Below are 9679 nucleotides of genomic sequence, written 5' to 3' on the forward strand. Positions count from 1 at the left end.
CTCTTATCATAAGCCCCTCCGGGCAGGACCCTTAATCTCCAGCACTATCTAAAAAATTCAATTAACACCTCCTAACGTCGCCGGATCTTACGTATATACATACACGTGGGACAACGACCTTGCCCCACATTATGTATTACCTCTCTCCACAAAACCCGACTGACATGGTCTGTCAGGGAGACAGCCTGGAGACAGCCAGAAGATAAGTGACAGAGCGAGTCTCCACCCGGGAACATTGGCCACTGCAAATAAATCATATGCTAATATTTCTATTAGGTGCAATATGCTCTTACCACTATAAAATATACTCCTTTGAACAGTTTGATTAACCGATTTATTAACAGTTCAGAACAGATGCCCTTGTAATGTTTTGGCTGTCCGACGCAAGGGAGTTCCCGATACCACAGATATGTTGACATGTTCAAATGTCGAACGTTGAAGCATTGACACGAGGTCACGGAGCATACTCTTTGGGAAAGTATCTCCGGATCGCAAGTCTTTGTTGCAGTCATCGAAAAATAACATTAAATTTTGCGTTCACATCAGCCAATGAGAATCGCGGAAAACAGGATAACACAGATACTTTTGTCTCTTGTAACTCACAAAAGGAACAACTGTTATTTAAGGATTATTTTATCAGGAGTGCGTCATACATTGTCAAACATTCATTCATACACTTACTGCGTATGAATCTCCCAAATATCATTTGTGGGAGTTCCTCCTCTTGCCGCGTGGCAAGTTCAGCCAACGTGGTCGGCGGACTCAGACGGTGTGTATTTATCTCAATGAGGCTGGTCTCTGATCATGGAGGGCATGAATAAGAATCCCAATGACCCGACATCATAGGCACTGTCTAGACTTCACAGATTGCCTAAGCCCCTTCCATTGCGGAATGTTTGGCTGAGATGGAATAATCCTGAAATATATCTCTCAGCATTCGGATACAGCAATCTGTGAAGTCTAGACAGCATCTCTATTCATCAATGAAAAGTACAGGAGCCTAGTCCTTGTCTGTGCAATGGATATTATCTTCAGCCCAATCCCAACGTGCTTGCCTGTGCATACATATGATTTGAGGTGGGATCAGGTGAGCTGTAAGAACCGATCTCAAATTCTTCCATCGGGGCACGATGAAAGGAGTGTGCTACAGAGATGGCATTCTGGATGTGTATGTGAGATCTTATGCTGGTGCATTCGGACGGGACATCATCCCCATGTACGTTAATGTACGACTTCATCGTGCATGGGTCGTTGATGCCTACTTGGTGCAAGAGAAATCGGATGTGGCCAGCCCAGTCACCAGACTTTAACACTATCGAACACACGTGGAACGTGCTGCAGATCGCCCTATCACGATGCCCTGACAACTCTACAGGAACTTGGCAATGCTCTTACAGGCGGGGAGGGCAATTTGCCAGTTACCATCCAGACACTTGTTGGGTATAAGACGACCGTTGTGGCAGGCTGTGATCGCATCACATGGATCATGTACGCGCAACTGAGGTTGTTGTTGTTGTTGTTGTTTTTTGTTTTTTTGTCGTTTCAGTTTTGGACAGATTCTCCCCATTTGACCGGTTATCTGACTGATTTTTGGTCTCATATTGTTTGCTGGCAACGTGTGGTACATGACAACGGACTTTTGTTCATTAAATGTGTCTTCACGCAATATTGTCTTTGGCTATTTCAACAGATGCACACAATTTGAGGAATTTTTAAAAGTGGTGATCCTTAGCACACTTTGAGTTGTATATATGGTGTTATGCCTTTCATCAACTGTATTGCACGTTAAGCAAGTCAGGTGCTTAAGTAAATTATAAGCGATAACTGATGTTTAAATTACACGCGATCACGAGCCGATTGTTTACTAACTTGATATAGATTACTTGACTCGTAAATATGTAAGTGTATACTTGCATGTAGCCATAAAAAGCTGTATATATGTACAAGGCGACTAAACTATGTCTTTACCCGTGAGACAGTCTCCACCCTTCCACCCAGATATGCATCCAGAAATGCATTTTCCTCTCACATGATCACAAGACGAATCTCCTGCACATTTTCCTTCTGAACAAGTCATGCTGCAGTTAGCTCAGTGGGTTCTGTTGTTACATTCTTAGATGTAAGCGCTGAGTTACTTTTCACTGTAAAACATGCATCAAGAAACAAACAAATATAATATATGTTTGACAAATGCTTCCCCGGTTTGGACATGGATTATTAGATTAGCATGAAACAGATGAGCACTGGTTTGATGCTTACAGGTCAATGATCATGAACACTTCGACATTGAGAAAATTAATCACTTAACATAACATAAAGAAAAAAAGCATATTAATCACTCAATGACTCAAAACAGACCATGACATTTAGAGATCAATATTCTTGGTAACCTTCAGTTAAACTGATCATCACAAAGTTTGTTGGCTCAAAGTCATACTTCTTACACTTCCTCATCTGTTTCACACATACTCCACGCATAATATTTTTCTTCTCTTTGGGAAGAGTATAGAAATTAAGTGTATGTCTTCCAAGTATATCCCTGTTGGATCTGTTTTATGTGTCAGGTGGCAAACATGAAACCGGGAATATACTACACTGTGAACTCGAAACCCGTTTATCCAAGAACATTACTGGTGACTTAGTATGTGAAACACCCAAAGAGCAAGTAATATTAGCTGACCTCGCTAACACCCTCAATAAAACCTTACCGGAAACTCGAGTTGTTTACATCAAGCTTCAAGAATAAGCCATCGCAACTTACTGATGGGAACTTAAAACTGAAATCTAAACTCAATCGCCATGTGAAGATGGACAACATCGACTAACAATCTGAATGTATTTAGAATTGATGAAGGGAGTGGTGAATCATGGAGGGAAGCAGAAGTGGGACAGCTGCAGAGAGTGCTATAACTAGGGAGATATTTTTATGAATATAAAGCTATTTCGTTTCGTTTCGTTTCGGTGTAGATCCCAACACTGTTATCAAGCAAGTGATGTACAAAAAAGTGAATTAGGTAGGTTTTATACATGCAGATCATTGATGTTTATACAAGGTTGAATGATGATAGATTGGTGTCTAAAACCTTCCTACGTCACATTTCTGTACATCACTTGCTATCATATCTGTGTTTTGGTTAGTCAAGAGCCTCATCTTCCATATGGCATGTTGACGCAAGAGACACCATGTTGTCAGACATACGTGTTCGAAAAACCTATCTTAAATAATGTTCTTGGTGTCGTTGTTCAACACAGCCTTAGCGCTACGACTGTCGTGAGTCTATGTTAAGGTATGGAAGTTACGACCACCTCAGCGCTTAGATCGTTTTGTAACAATGGCATCCAGGTGTATACGAGGGACGAGTGTCGATGTTAGGAGTTCTGTAATACTTTGAATTCTCACATGATATGTGCTACTTGATACTTGTGTAGAAGTATGGCCAAGCTTTGTTACAAGCTGCCTCTACATTGAAGTGGAATGCTACGTCTTCTTAGAGATGTTTAACGGGAAAATCGTATAATATAGAATAACATAATAGTAAACAGGGGGCCCGGCGAACACTATAAAGGTACAGAATGTGTAACGTTCAGCTTCTTTAATCATTTTCTACGAACTTCGCAATAGATATACAATCACTAGATATGCGTGTACTTCACTGAAGAAAAAGCCGCTATATAACTTTGAGAGATCACTTGATAATGTAGCAGGGCAGTGAATGAGCGATAGGCAAACACACGCTACGGGTGAGAGACGTTTATTCGTCTATATTTATATCTATCTAGGATATACACCCCTGTGGGTGAGACTTGGGTGTCTTCCCGACTAGCACCGCAACTTATAATTCCAGATATCTGATTTAAGGTGATTTCACCCGTCAACTTGTCTGTGCAGGAAATGTGTGCAGACTGAGAACATGCAGTGAGACAAAGGGTCAACTTTGAGGGTTAGCTTGGCCAATCAGTTGAGCACGTCATGGCTTGGGTTTGTTAAGGCTTACAACATGAAGGACATATTAACTACATTTAATCTATCTTAACTAATAATTTATGTTTAACGTTGAACACTTAAAAGCAGATACTGAAGGTGAATAAAATAAATATGTACAATGTTGTATCTGTCACAATAACAGTCAATTATTTTGGAAGCAAGTTAAATTCATACACAGTGTTGTACATATTAGCCCAAACATTTGGTACGCATATCTTCAAGATTTGGTTGAAGTGTATGATGCTATTGATAAAGTTGTACCTCATAATGAACTAGAGTCCGCAATTACAGAACAAGAGGTACTAAATGGTATACAATCATTACAGAAGTGTAAATCATCAGGTTTCAAATACTGGAAGTGTTCAACATGTCAAATAAGTACTTCATTCAATAGGACTTGTTCAACAGGCCAGTTTCCACGTGTTTGGAGTAAAAGTGTGATGGGAATTCAAGTTTTTGAATGGATTATCGGAACAACTACAGGGACACAAGATTATTTAGTGTTTTCGGAAAGATTTTTCAACACTAACTAACTATAGATTAAAATCTTCGTCCAAAAATAAGAACAAAATATGTAACAGACAAGCAGGTGTTTACGCCCGGACAAACATCAATTGATAACTTGTTCACACTGACTGCTGGTATACAAGAATATTTTAAGTAAACTTAACTATCCCTACGTCTTTTTTAAAAAATGCATTTGATTTTATAGACAGATAACAACTTACGCATGTTCTCGATAAACCTGTCAAAAACTAAAATATAAGTGAGATTGTTAAGCAGTCTTGAGTTGTATATTCATTATGATATTGTAGAAGAACAAAAGTACCTTGGACTATTGATCATGCCCCCGACCTTTAAATTTCACCAGAGCAGTGTCAAATTTGGCGTCAAATGGAAACGGTCACCTTTAAATGTTCTTAATGTGGCCTGGACATGGGGAAAATTCCTCTGATAACATACTTCCAAATATGTAATTAAATAAATAAGCCTATCATTCTGTGTGAATGTGAAATAAGTGGTCATCAAATATTACGTGTACGGGTACAAATACTTGCGCTGTCTCGAACCTGTGACTCGGTCCCTTTGACTTAAGAATTTTATCTCGAAGTTGGCATTTGTCACCACCACAGCTTCGAGAAGTTGTTGGAAATTATCCCATATACAGGCTGTGGAATCCTGTATAAAGTAAAAAACAGAGATCTCTTGTCTAACTTGGTTTCGTCCACAGAAGTCATGGGCATTAAGTGCACACAAACATCTGTCCCTGACATTTTATTGTTTGATTTTTAATGGGTTTTATTCATAAATACCAAGCCCACGTGCAACTCATTCAGCTGTTGCCGTTCCTGCACGTAATACATGTACACATGGACATTTGTCACAGTTTGTATTGGTCATTTCCTGCATAATTACTTAAATTAGTTATGGCAGGCACGTCTTGTGTTCTTGATTAATGATGTTTGCAGTCGCATTGCCATGGATCTACAATACTGAATCTGTTACTTGATCTGGCTTTCTGGGTGGCTGTCCATTCCTCGCTGTCTCGAAAGTCCGGATCCATTCTTAAAAAGCCCCCAAAAGCAATACATTCCAAATAAATATTAATACGACAATCAGTCCAACGATTAATTCGCCTTATGGCAACCACAAATTATCAAGAATTAAAATCTGTTGGGCATCTGCTATTGAGCCGAACATTACCATACTTAAACGAATCGTGAATATATTCTACCTAATAATAAGCACTTCGTTCATGTCGGTCAATAGCCTTTTATACAAGAAACATTTGAAAATGAATTTGAATATTCATCTGATCTAAGCTCGTTGTACATAATACAGGTACCAGCTGCCAAGGAGGAGCATGTAGTCTGAATTTGAATCAAACAAATATTTGAATATTAACCTGACCTAAGCTTGTTGTATATTATACAGGTACCCCCTGCCAAGGAGGAAGATTTGGAGACACATGTAGCTACTCCTGCCTCTGTACTCCTCCCTGTAACCAGACAACCGGAGTCTGCAGCGGTGCCTGTGATCCCAGATGGTTTGGTGGGAATGGGCGAACCTGTCAGAGAGGTGAGTTTTCTTGCCACAGGTGTGTGTGTGTGTGTGAGAGAGAGAAAGAGGGGGGAGAGAGAAAGAGAGAGAGAGAGAGAGAGAGAGAGAAAGAGAGGGGGGGGGGGGGGGCTTCTACGATCTGACTTGCGTCTTATGTATATAGGTGCCCAGCGTCGATGGGATAACAATCTGAAAACACTGACTACCTACCGCAGATCTCAATACATGTAATATCTATTTTCACATTCAAGATATTCGACAGTCACTTTATGCAAGATATTCAAAGGTGCACTGACTTGTTATAGGTCCTGTTATTCATTGCTCCTGCCAGTCATTTGACATCTTGTGTTGCCTCTTGTAAGCTTAATCATGTTTGTTTCAATATAATGTGGTAACTATTCAATGATCTTGTGTGGTTAATTACTGATGTCGCAATTTAGGACTACAAGAACCGATTTCTGGGTAAACCTTCATGTTTCAACATTGGGCATTACATCGTAGCAACATGTTGCAAAAATCGAAAATGTTTCAAAGACTTGCATCCAATTTTTTTATCCGAACAGATGACACCACACTCACCCCATCTGTAGTTTGTATATTAAACCTATTAAACTAGTCTACCACTAGTTATATCTATTTTTAAGCTACGCGGATACTGACACTATAACGCGACTGATCACACGATGTTCGAAATGGTTTGAAATTAGATCTTTGATATTTTAACAGACGTGTGTCCTTTGGGATATATCCTTCAAACATTCACAATTTCCGCATGTCCATGACAGTAACCCCTAATTATTTTTGCAGACATCACTTATCTGTTGGATCCACCAAGATCAATTTCCTAGGATTTAAATAGAAACTTTTTCCTCATACAAATTGCAATGTTAAAGTTAATCTTTTTTCGTACTTGTTGGGACAAGAGAACGTTGCCTTCCACAAGACAGCATCTTCACCCCCAACTGACCATGTACATAAAGGCTGGACTGCAGACAAAGCCGTAGATGGGAACCGGGACCAGGATGTGCTCCACAACTCCTGTTTTCACTCTCATTCTAGCTTACCTAATCCTTCGTGGACAGTGGACCTGGGACAGCCGTACAGGATACACGACGTCAGGATATACAACCGAGTACATTGTATGTATCAGTTCAGGCAGCGTTGATTTTGCAGGATATTACAAAACATTTTAGTACACCCCATCAGGAACAACATGTTTCTGTCATATTCAACTAAATGTGGTCACATGGTGTTATTTGACGTTCACACATTCCAGCAACAAGATGATAGGTGAACGCAATCATATCAAGTGCCATGTGATTAGCTATTTGTTATTGTTCAAGAGCACATTGCACCCTGCGTCAGTAAACCATTTCTTTCATTGCCTGTTTTAGCTATTCATTTGATCAGGACTGCTGTCCTCACACTGAGTAACTCCAGCAGCTCCACACCCGGCGTCTCCTGCTACACCTTCTCCTCTGACACACCTCAAACACCCGACAGCGTGTACGACGAGACGTGTGACGGCACAGGGAGATACTTCACCATCACACACAGCACAGGGCTAAATCTGTGTGAGGTGGAGATTTATGGTATGGATAATTGCTCAGTACAGTTAACTGTGCCTTTTGATTAGCATATATTTGATCAATAGATAATACTAAAGCTCGGAACTTAAAACATTAATTTCACGAGTGACATATTATCTGTAATCACTCGTACCTCATGGGTTATTCTGTGAATATTCAATGACTGGGACTTTTGTCATGTTTGCTCTCTTAAAGTGCACGTAAAGTGAAAACATTGATTGCGATGCTCCTTTGTGCAAACATCATTAATCAAGAACACATGACGTGCCTGCCATAACTAATTTAAGTAATTATGCAGGAAATGACCAATACAAACTGTGACAAATGTCCATGTGTACATGTATTACGTGCAGGAACGACAACAGCTGAATGAGTTGCACGTGGGCTTGGTATTTATGAATAAAACCCATTAAAAATCAAACAATAAAATGTCAGGGACAGATGTTTGTGTGCACTTAATGCCCATGACTTCTGTGGACGAAACCAAGTTAGACAAGAGATCTCTGTTTTTTACTTTATACAGGATTCCACAGCCTGTATATGGGATAATTTCCAACAACTTCTCGAAGCTGTGGTGGTGACAAATGCCAACTTCGAGATAAAATTCTTAAGTCAAAGGGACCGACTCACAGGTTCGAGACAGCGCAAGTATTTGTACCTGTACGCGTAATATTTGATGACCACTTATTTCACATTCACACAGAATGATAGGCTTATTTATTTAATTACATATTTGGAAGTATGTTATCAGAGGAATTTTCCCCATGTCCAGGCCACATTAAGAACATTTAAAGGTGACCGTTTCCATTTGACGCCAAATTTGACACTGCTCTGGTGAAATTTAAAGGTCGGGGGCATGATCAATAGTCCAAGGTACTTTTGTTCTTCTACAATATCATAATGAATATACAACTCAAGACTGCTTAACAATCTCACTTATATTTTAGTTTTTGACAGGTTTTTCGAGAACATGCGTAAGTTGTTATCTGTCTATAAAATCAAATGCATTTTTTAAAAAAGACGTAGGGATAGTTAAGCTTACTTAAAATATTCTTGTATACCAGCAGTCAGTGTGAACAAGTTATCAATTGATGTTTGTCCGGGCGTAAACACCTGCTTGTCTGTTACATATTTTGTTCTTATTTTTGGACGAAGATTTTAATCTATAGTTAGTTAGTGTTGAAAAATCTTTCCGAAAACACTAAATAATCTTGTGTCCCTGTAGTTGTTCCGATAATCCATTCAAAAACTTGAATTCCCATCACACTTTTACTCCAAACACGTGGAAACTGGCCTGTTGAACAAGTCCTATTGAATGAAGTACTTATTTGACATGTTGAACACTTCCAGTATTTGAAACCTGATGATTTACACTTCTGTAATGATTGTATACCATTTAGTACCTCTTGTTCTGTAATTGCGGACTCTAGTTCATTATGAGGTACAACTTTATCAATAGCATCATACACTTCAACCAAATCTTGAAGATATGCGTACCAAATGTTTGGGCTAATATGTACAACACTGTGTATGAATTTAACTTGCTTCCAAAATAATTGACTGTTATTGTGACAGATACAACATTGTACATATTTATTTTATTCACCTTCAGTATCTGCTTTTAAGTGTTCAACGTTAAACATAAATTATTAGTTAAGATAGATTAAACGTAGTTAATATGTCCTTCATGTTGTAAGCCTTAACAAACCCAAGCCATGACGTGCTCAACTGATTGGCCAAGCTAACCCTCAAAGTTGACCCTTTGTCTCACTGCATGTTCTCAGTCTGCACACATTTCCTGCACAGACAAGTTGACGGATGAAATCACCTTAAATCAGATATCCGGAATTATAAGTTGCGGTGCTAGTCGGGAAGACACCCAAGTCTCACCCACAGGGGTGTATATCCTAGATAGATATAACTATAGACGAATAAACGTCTCTCACCCGTAGCGTGTGTTTGCCTATCGCTCATTCACTGCCCTGCTACATTATCAAGTGATCTCTCAAAGTTATATAGCGGCTTTTTCTTCAGTGAAGTACAT

The sequence above is a fragment of the Haliotis rufescens genome, unplaced genomic scaffold (assembly GCF_023055435.1).
Source record: "Haliotis rufescens isolate VD_foot unplaced genomic scaffold, xgHalRufe1.0.p SCAF_7, whole genome shotgun sequence".
NCBI lineage: Eukaryota > Metazoa > Mollusca > Gastropoda > Lepetellida > Haliotidae > Haliotis > Haliotis rufescens.